The following is an 11030-nucleotide window of genomic DNA, read 5'->3' on the forward strand; positions in this document are numbered from 1 at the left end:
CAGAAGGACACTTGTTGAGTAATGGGAGGTGAAACTGGAAAAGTTAAGTACATGCCAGATGATGGAAGGTTTTCAAAATACCCAGCCTAGGTGTTTGGCAGCAACCAGGAGTCCCAGAAGATAACTGAAGAATAGAGAAACAAGTAGAGCAATGTTTTAGGAAAATTAACCCTGTGGTCATTGGCAAAATGGTTTGGATGGCAAGGAGGGGTGGTAGGGGGGCCAGCATTGTTATAATCCAGACTGAGAGTAAAGGGAAGAGGTCTTAGTGTGGTAGGAGATACAATAATGGAATCTAACAACGCTTATGGTAAAGGGGAAAGGGTAGTTTGCGAAATAACATAGAAACGTGAATTTGAGTGAACAGGAGAACAGAATCCGCACGGTTCATGGAGGGTTTCATTGTTCATATACTGGAGGGAAGCACATGGTCTAACCTCAGCTATTTTTTATTCTCATGAGTAAATTTACAGCCATGAAGACAATGATTCTCAGAAATTGATTCATTCTGAAGAATAGATTTCACTCAGGGCCAAATGCTGTACTCAGTTATCTGCACAGTGTTCCATTAACTCCAAAAGAAATTACATGCCTAGAACTAATGGCAGAGTTTGGCTTTACACATACATTTGTAAGCCAACAATGTGACCCTTCCCAAGATAAAAACAAGAAAAATGTAAAGCATTTTGTTCTGACTTTTCAAAATTTTTTCAAGACGAAGATACTTCATCTCCACTAAAGCACCAGGAGCTTCATTCTCTGATACCAAGGTTACCAGAATGCATTTTGCACTATTACTTGTATACATTCATTATATATGACTAGCTTCATTTACTTCATAAACTAATCATGCAATCAGAATTATGAAGCATTGGACATACTGAAATGTATATACTATTTCATTTACCTGCATATTCAATATATAAGCTTTAATGAATTTTTCTTAACATAGGAACACTTACTGAAAGGTTGATACATTCTTAATGTCAATAAACAACCTGCTCAAAACTGGTCTTGGGTAAATTCTTTGTTTAAGTTAACAATATAGACTCAAATAATTCCCTTTCAAAATGTGCATCTGTATGTTTTATATTATCCTTAGATTTAGAACATTCATCCAAATTATCATGTTCACTTAAAGGAACAAAATTTCTTATGTAAATCTAGCCCAGTTATAGACACCACGTCTCAATAACCATATCCCAACATTCAGCCACAACTTTTGTCAGAATCAATGTGAAATTGATCACTCTAAGCATTTCTGGTAAAATCGCATGGCAACTCATGGAGGGGGAGACAATATACCAACAGATAAAAGGAGGATTTCCTTCGCATGATAGTAAATACACTCATGTACACACATATACAACGTTAGAAAGAGTTTTTTTCTAATAAATTCAATTTCCATTTTAGAAACCAGAATCTGTTTTATCTATACACAAGCAATTACTCAGTTTATCATTTTCCAAATCACACACACACACAAAAAAACATTCTCCTGAATGGTTTATATTCAACAACTGCAAAAGTAGTGACTTTACAGCAGCCATATTTTGTGCCTAGTCAGAAGCATTTGGGGTGACTGTAACGTAACCAGGTCAGAACCAGCACAAGGTGTACCAGTGTAATCAGAGAATCAAGCAAAGGGAAAAGCAGATAGCAGGGCGTCTTAAGTATAGCAATACAAACACCATACAGGACTCTCCTCTCATTTACCACACAAGCTGCTCAGCTAGTTTCAGTAAATGAACGTTATTTTGCTCCTAGGGAAAAGATCTCTTCCACTGTTTAGCCGTCTTAACTGTGAAAGGAGCTGTGAACTTGTCCTTTGCCATATTTCTGTTACCTGCCAAAGAATGATAACTTGGCAGAAATATTGTGATGGCTATTAAAACATTATAACAATCTTTGTGTTTAAAAAGGAATTGGCATAATTCTGAGAGAGATGGCAGTACTGATTCTTTAAAAATAATTTACAATAATTATGATAATTCCTTAAATGTGTTATCACACAGTGGAAACAGTAAGAATCAAAGGAAACTGACAACACAGAATCTGAGACAAAACACTTCTTGTAGAAGCAGAAATTTCTTAAGACAGTAAATAGCTATTTATTTTGGTCTTACCTGACGGCAGCTTGTTTAACCAAGAGTATGTCCTTTATGGAGGTAGTTTATCCTTTGAAGAACCCAGTGGCTTGTCCCACAGCCCAAGAGAGACTGGAGTCCTGGAAAACTATCCAACCCAAAAGAATACAGAGGAAAAGCTTTTCCCACTTTCTTTCCTAGGACTGGCCAATAGCTGAAGTCATGCAGGAAACTGAGTAGAGAGAAGGGGAAAGAAAGCAGCTTCTTCTCCCTGAAATCCCGATCAGCAGAAATTGGAGGCTGTTGTATATCTCCCACCCAGACTTTTGTTTAAAAGTTTTTTCAACTGTTGCTAGGTGTTGTTGGGTTCTGAGATTAGATTTCTCGTCTTCTGCTCCCTTCACAACACTGTCGGAGCAATGACTTTGTTGAGGAGCTGAGCTCGCGCGTGCTATATTTAACCAGTGTTCTCAGCAAGTCAAGCCTGTCAACAGCTGAGAAGTTTGGAGCCGGCTTTACTCAGTTCCTCGGCAGCTGGGTTATCAGTGGATATAGCTCTGCTCACCCTGTAAAAGATTTCAGGGAAACCGGCAGACCCTTTTAAGGACTTCTGCTCATTACACAGAGGTAATTATTATTTGAAGCTCTTAAATACAAATTGTGATTTGACACTTTAAATATGATGAAGAAATAGCAGTCTTGAGCAGAGCAATTTACCAATGTGCAGTACTTTTCTCAATTAGGCATTCTCAGATAAATGTTCTTAAATTTAAAAAGCCTTTTTAAAATGTATCACAACTGTTGGGAAATTTCACAGGAAGTGATCGTTCCAGACAGTGTTTTATACTGGTGTTTTACTTTCATAGCTAGATGACCTACCCTGTCATATCAGACTTGATCAGTTTAAATACCTGAATGTTATTAAAATAAGGTTAACATAAAGGAATGTCTGTAATACTATGTTTTTGAAAGGAGTAAGGTTAAGAAGGAAAATCTTAGCATTCTCACTCAGGTCATTCATTCAAAGTAAGAAATGGAGAACCCTCCAGGAAAACCAGGGCTTGAAATACCTCTAGCTGTTGACAGACTTGCCTCATCATTAACCCTACAGTCTCCAAAACCAGAGAAGGGTCACTTCTACTCTGCACTCTCACATGAAGAATGTCTGAAGATATTTTATTCTTATATCCTAAAATAGTATTAATCTGCCAAGATTTAGACTTATTTGAAAAAAAGTGTGCTAAACTAGTTTTGGGGACTATGTATTACATATGTAAGAGGCACTGAGAGAGATCCCTTTAGCACAGGTAAAGTAGGAAGGGACACACACACACACACACACGCCATTATTTGTTAACACACTAGAATACTGCCCTGACAGAAACCTCACTAACACCATTATAAAGGTTGGTCCCTTTCCTGATATCAGTTTATCAGTCTAATGATACTCTTTTTTTGACATGCAAACTGAAACTAGACCAAGGAGACATGTAAAGGCATGGATTTAATATTTTGAGCATTGTAAATTTGTGAGAAGTGCTCAATGTGCTTGATAACCCTAATGTCTCTCTGGGAAAGGCTACCACTTTTCACAAGAGGGGTGTGTGTGTGTGTGTGTGTGTATCCTCCTTTTTAAAACAATTACCCTCACCTCCAAGATTCACTGACCCCCCCCCATACCTCAACCCATTAGAAAACATCTTCATTCTTCCCATCCCAGCCACCATACTAACAGTATTCATCCTTTCCTCTTAATTTACTTACTACTATTCACATATAAAATTGCATTTGTTTGGATTCTTAGTCTTTCTGGGTCTAGGCCAAGCTTGATTTTTTAAAAAGGCTTCTATTAAGATGGAAGTGTTCTTATGTGAAATTAATTGACTCTTCTAGAACACTAATGGATCTTTTAGAAACAATCTATTCACAGTTCCTAAAAAGTGGATTCTGATAGGAGGTAGAAGTATGTGACTGGGCTAGAACATGGTTCAGAATCACCACGAGAACTTTTAAAAATTACAAAGGGGTGTGGAGAGATTATTGTTTCGAAAATGTACATACCGCACACAACATAGCCCACCAGGTTGAGAACCATTTCACTGCAGAGGACTCCAGGAATGTATCATTTCACTCTTACTAAAAGTCCACATTAGGGGCACCTGGGTGGCTCAGTCAGTTAAGTGTCCACCTTCAGCTCAGGTCATGATCTCATGGTCTGTGAGTTCTGAGCCCCGTGTCAGGTTCTGTGCTGACAGCTCAGAGCCTGAAACCTGCTTCAGATTCTGTGTCTCCCTCTCTCCTCTGCCCTTCCCCTGCTCACGCTTTGTCTCTCTCAAAAATAAACATTAAAATTTTTTTTTTAAGTTCACATTATAGCAGCAGAGAACTTACAGCTCAAGCCAAGATAACTGAGAGGAAATAGCCCACTTTACCTTTATGGGTCTAGATAATTCCATCATGAGCATGAAAGCTATTTCCTCTCTATCCAGACAATTAGGGTTCTCAGTGTTTTGTTTTGTTTTTTTTCTTTAGTGAAAATCTAGTCCTCCCACCATTGTTTTCTATAACACTTGGATTAGCAGTCCATTATTGCCATTAGTTTATTTTAAACAATGTGATCACAAGCAACAGCATACAGAGTATTTTATATAATTAGATACTGTTGCTACCTTCAAATTATGTTCTTTAATTATACTGGCACATGTGCTTGTTTAACTCAGTATTCCACAATAATCAGCCTCTCTTTCTCTATCTCACCCATGCACATGTGCACACATATATACACTTGGATTCTCTATCCCTCTTTATAAAGTGAAATTATTTTGAAAGCTTTCCTCAGGGAACAATTATTCAGACAAAAGAATTTCCTACATAATCCACAGAGGAAGTAGTGCCATTAAGAGCTATTAGAAATTTGTGTTTTGTATACAGTCAACAAGGAACTGATTTTTCAACACATATTGTTAATATATTACCGTTCAGCTGCACCTTTTTCCCACAGTCTTAAGTGTGAGCATTCTAAGAACATCTGATGCTTACAACTATAGCTGAATTTCCCAACTTCAAGAATGAGTCATGATAAAACTTTTTAACATGAAGAGAGGTTAATAATATCAATGAGAAAAAAGCAAATGAATTAAGAGAGTTGGCACATTATCTCTACATCAATTTCTAAAACCAAAGTTTACTGCATTGGTGCATTTAAAGAGGCACAGTGATTTTTTTTTTAAGTAAAAAATTAATCAGTTTAACATTTGCTTCAAAATGAAGTTCAGGGGTGGGGAGTTATGAGGGGAGTTTTCAAACAAACATCTCTGTTGACATTTATTGCCTGGATATAAGACTTGAATATAAGCTCCCAGGTAGTAGAAAATGTTTCTTGTTTGTTCTTTACTGACTACTCAAGCACCACAATAAGTGTTCAATAAATAGGAATGATTGAATGAGAAAATGAACATATGAAGATGAAGAAAACTTAGAGCATATTATCCAAAACTTATGGAAAATATTTCTAGGTTCTCTGGACACAGTTGGGTCATTATTACCTGCATATAAAAGCTGTAGAAAGAAATTCATAGATTGTGAATTATTTTGAATTTTGTTAAAATTTCAAGGGAAAGTTAATAGATGTCAGGATAATAATAAAAATGCTTATGTAACACTTAATATGTGCCAAGCACAGTTATAAGGGCTTAACATATATATAATAACCCATTACTTCTCACAATAACCCACTAAGTCAGATATTATTATCCCCCATTTTACAGGCAAGAAAACTGAGGCATAGAGATATTAAGTAACCTGATCAAGGTTGCATGCAAATAAGTAGCAGAATCAGAATTTGAACCAGAGAGCTGGTTCCAAAAATTTGTGTTCCTAACTACGTAACTGCCTCCTTACATTTAGTAGTCCGAGTATCCTATTCTTGGCAATCACTGAGAGTCAAAAGATACAGGCTTTGCTATACCTGAATAAATATGCTTCTGGCCAAAAAAATATATTTAAAATTCTACAGCTCTGAGGCAGATAGAAAAAAAAAATGGCATAACTACATGATCAGCAGAGTAAAATGAAAGCTCATTGGAACTGAAGTCCTGTTGAATACCAGAGAAGAGAAAATTGGACTGAAAAGAAGATAATTGCTTTGAGAAAAAAAAAAGCAAAAAATTGCTTGTCTATTTTTAAGCAAAGGATATGAGCTGTTCAGTATTCTCTCTAAAACAAACAATGCATGATGTTCTATGATGAATGAGTTCACTGCCTAATGAAATTCTAAAATTACATTCTAAGAATATAATTTTGGACTATCATTTGATAAGCAATTTTTAAATGTTTACGAGCTATGCATTCACAACCAAAACTTCTCAAAGATGTAACCAACAGTAAGAAAAAACATAAGATAATATGCGGGGATGAGGGGTGGCACCTGGGTGGCTCAGTTGGTTGAGCGTCCAACTTCGGTTCAGATCACAATCTCATGGTTCGTAAGTTCAAGCCCCACATCAGGCTCACTGCTGTTGGTGCAGAACCTACTTTGGATCCTCTGTCACTGTCTCTCCGCCCTTCCCCCACTTGCACTCTCTCAAAAATAAAAATTTTTTTTTAGAAACACAATATGGGTGATGGCAGGAGGAATCCTCATACATTAACTAGCTCTTTGATATCAGAATGATATTGTTTTATTAGCCAAATTATGGAAAGAGCCTAAATGTCCATCAACTGATGAATGGATAAAGAAATTGTGGTTTATATACACAATGGAATACTACGTGGCAATGAGAAAAAATGGCCTTTTGTAGCAACGTGGATGGAACTGGAGAGTGTGATGCTAAGTGAAATAAGCCATACAGAGAAAGACAGATACCATATGGTTTCACTCTTATGTGGATCCTGAGAAACGTTACAGAAACCCATGGGGGAGGGGAAGGAAAAAAAAAAAAAAAGAGGTTAGAGTGGGAGAGAGCCAAAGCATAAGAGACTGTTAAAAACTGAGAACAAACTGAGGGTTGATGGGGGGTGGGAGGGAGGAGAGGGTGGGTGATGGGTATTGAGGAGGGCACCTTTTGGGATGAGCACTGGGTGTTGTATGGAAACCAATTTGACAATAAATTTCATATATTAGAAAAAAAAATAAATTTCCAGCTGAGAACAAAGAAAAAAAAAAGAATGATATTGTTTTATACTTGCTATAGTCAAGTTCTACAATTTAAAAATACTTGCATTTTCTATTAATATAGATATGCTTCTATTTAGATCTTATAAAACTTTAAAAGAAATAGTGCTATTACTTTGTAATATCTACACATAGTCATAATAAAATAACTACGTTGTTCTGTTCATTTATAAAACCAATACTGTGTCACACCTACATTTATTCATAAAATATTCAATTAAATCATTTATTTTCCCAACAGCTTCAGAGAAAAGAGAGCCAAGACTAGGTTTTTAGGAAGTTAAAAGATAATTATATTTTTGCATTTACATGAGCAAAGGAAGCATTTACATGCTTGTATTAGACATTAAAATCCTCACTTCCTGTTTATGTGCTTGAAATTGGGTGAACAGAATTTAATTCTGAAAGTTATTATAGGACCATATTCTGCAGACGTTGAAAGATCGCAAGCATCCTACTTTACAACAGAGTCAGCTAACATTATCCTGAGTGTATTTCCTTCTTCCTTCCTATTCCAGAGTCATTCCTCACTCATGTTCAATGCTTTAATTCTTAGTTGTAATAGACGACTAGACAATTTTCTACAAGTCTTCAAGAAATAGACTCTGAACTGGGAAACCAATGATTGGGCAGAGAACTATGAAGAATAAAGCACCTTTTCCACAGAGCTTATGGGTTTGTATGTATACACTATATAGATAAACTACAGTTAACTCTACAAAACAGGCTGCCTTGAAAACACAGTGGTTAAGACCTCTGATTCTGGAGTCAGGCAAAACTAGTTTGAATTCAGACTCCATTACTTATTACCTGTGTGAACTTAGAAAATTAGTTTATTTCACCTAAGACTACCTCTTCTGTAAGAGTAATAAAAGAATTTAAGACTATTTATAATAGCTGAACACTAGAAACTTTCTCTGAGTGCTTTCTACAATTGAATGGGTACATTATGATATAGTCAGATAATGGCATGCTAAACAGCAAGGAGAATGAACAGTCTACAACTATATGTAACAATATGGATAAATCTCTCAAACAAAATGTCAAATGTAAGAAACCAGACCCAAAGCAATACATTATATGAATGCATACACACCAAGTTCAAGAACAGGCAAAATAAATCTATGGTGTTAGAAGTTAGAATAGCAGTTACCCTTGGAAGGTGGGGACACAACTGGAAATGGGCACAAGTAAGGCTTCTGTGGCATTGGTAACATTCTATTTCTTGCTAGAATTTTTGTCTGTTATAATTTAATTAAAAAAATTTTTGTGTTATAATTTAATAAAAAGTATACAATTAAACATTATTTAAAATACACAATATCTAAGAGCCCTTACCTGTTGAAATATTTACAGATGAAATAATATAGTGTCTTGGATTTACATGAAAACAATCCAGTGTGAGGAAAGGAAGGGAAGTGGTCAAGAGAATAATGAAACAAGATTGCCCATAGGTTGACAGCTATTGAAGCTGGGTAATAGGTGGTCACTACACTATTCTCTCTACTTTCATACAATTTCTTCAAAATAGTGCTTACTATAAATGTTACTTATTATTTTAATTATGAATATTAATATGGCTGTCATCTTAAAATATCTATACAAACTGAATTCTTTGAATCCAATCAAGTCTTTACATGGAAATCACCCAGGTGAAGGGGCACCTGGGTGGCTCAGTTGGTTAAGAGTTCAACTCTTGATTTTAGCTCAGGCCATGATCTCACAGTTTGTGGGTTTGAGCCCCACATGGAGCTCTGCGCTGACAGCAAGGGAGCCTGCTTGGGATTCTATCTCCCTCTCTCTCTGCCCCTCCCCTGAGCACACATGCACTCTCTCTCTCTGTCTCTCTCAAAATAAATAAATATATATATATATATATATATATATATATATATATTAGTGGATTAAGAAAAAAAAGTAAGGAAACTAGGAAGGACTGCCTGAAGCAAATTACTCTTAAAAACCACAGGGAGAATAGGCTTCATTCTTGCTTTTATCAGCAAAACTCATCAACATGTTATTCTATCTGATAATGAAAGAGAAAAATATCAAGAAATAAAGATGTCTGGGCAGCAAAAGCTGTGGGCCAACAGCTAACAAGCAGTTAGTAAGAGGAAATGTGATCACAAGGGTTCAACACTCAGGGTGAAAAGTTCAGGGTGAGAAATGCTCAGAAATACTTGAATTTAATATCCATTTTACAGCTGAGCAGGCCTTGTGTGCTTAATATTTGCATTCTTTACTTCTTTCATCTGAAAATGGGTCATCACTCACTTCCTGGGAGAGCTGAAACATTATAATCAGGGACAGGAAAATGAATATCTAAATAATGAAATAATGAAATAATCTAAAATTTCTGTGCCTCAAAGCTTTCCTTTTGGTCACCCATCTTCAGGACCATGAGGTAATTTAACCATATGAGGAAACGATGAAGAAAATTTTTTCAAAAGCCTAGTGTTCAGCGAGTATAAAATGAATGTAGAAATTGGAATCATTAGGTAGAGCAAAAGAATAAAAAGGTGAATGAAAATTACAAAGCAGTAATTTTTTAAAAAATAAATTGAACTCTTTAAGACAATCACAGTATCCTTATTGACTCTTTAGCCATTAAAAATAACATTACAGGGGCACCTGGGTGGCCCAGTTGGTTAAGCATCCGACTTTGGCTCAGGTCATGATCTCATGGTACATGAGTTTGAGCCCCATATCAGGCTCTGTGCTGACAGCTGAGAGCCAGGAGCCTGCTTCAGATTCTGTGTCTCCCACTCGCTCTCTGCCCCTCTCCCACTCACACTCTGTCTCTTTCTCTCTCTCTCAAAAATAAATAAAGATTAAAAAAATGTTTTTAATAACATTACAGAATATTAAATTATTTAATGACTTGAAAGAAGCTCACTGAAAGTTAAGTGAAGAGAGTAGTCAATAAATAGCATTAATGAATTAGTATTATTTCAATGGGGATATAGAAACAGGTAAATAAATATAGATATAGGTATTTCCTCACATACTATGCATATGTATTTCTACAGAAATATATAAATACACACATATATGTATATACATGTAAGTGTATATTTATATCTGTAATACATACCATAATACTTACATGGTTATCATCCATATATTTTCTAAAATTTTTAATTGACATTTTGTTTTTGTAGTAGGAAAATAAGATTATTTAAAATTATTTTTCACTGGAGTGGTTTTCCAATATTTTGCGGAGGTAGAAACATACAGACCTGTGTTTGGCATGATTTCCCTTTCCTGTTATTATTCAGGAGTTCAGTGAATTTGCCTCAAGATAATGTAATAATTAAACAAACACAGCTGAATTTTGTCTGGTGTGAGTCTGGCATTCAGTTTCATTTATTAAATTCCTCTTAATATTTGCTCACAAGAAAAAGAAAAAGGTCATCTTTTCATGATTATTCAAAATGAACGAGGGTTGCTCTGCTCTCCATGCTTTTTCTACTCTTTCATCTTTGCAAATGTTTTAATTCTTCATAACATTACATCACTATGCTTGCTTCTATAACTTTCTCCTCTGGCATTTTCCCTCTGAGCCATAGATTGTGTTTGGGTTCTTCCTGGAAATTCTGCAGAGTGCAGACATTCTGCATAGTGCAGAAAAGGGGAAATGTTTTCACCTTTAGGGCTTACCTGAGGAAAGTGTCCAGCCATTGTGCTGTTGTTGACTTTAAGTGATAAGGGATGGAGAAACACTTTTTGCACTCCCACAGCAATATCTGAAATACGACATCACTATCTGA

At 35.8% G+C, this 11030-nt stretch overlaps 1 protein-coding gene across 4 annotated transcripts in view; it reads right to left on the reverse strand.

Moving 5' to 3' along the window:
- FILIP1 (filamin A interacting protein 1) overlaps positions 1 to 2541 on the reverse strand; it is a 189324-nt gene extending 186783 nt beyond the window's left edge. For 2 of the 4 annotated variants that reach the window (XM_049652889.1, XM_049652888.1), the window contains exon 1: positions 2127 to 2541. The gene's annotated coding sequence lies outside the window, so the exon portion shown is untranslated. The remainder of the gene's footprint in view (positions 1 to 2126) is intronic. The other 2 variants (XM_049652891.1, XM_049652892.1) reach the window with 1 other exon arrangement.
- Positions 2542 to 11030: the final 8489 nt, after the last annotated feature.

The sequence above is a fragment of the Panthera uncia genome (assembly GCF_023721935.1).
Source record: "Panthera uncia isolate 11264 chromosome B2 unlocalized genomic scaffold, Puncia_PCG_1.0 HiC_scaffold_24, whole genome shotgun sequence".
NCBI classification, from domain to species: Eukaryota; Metazoa; Chordata; class Mammalia; order Carnivora; family Felidae; genus Panthera; species Panthera uncia.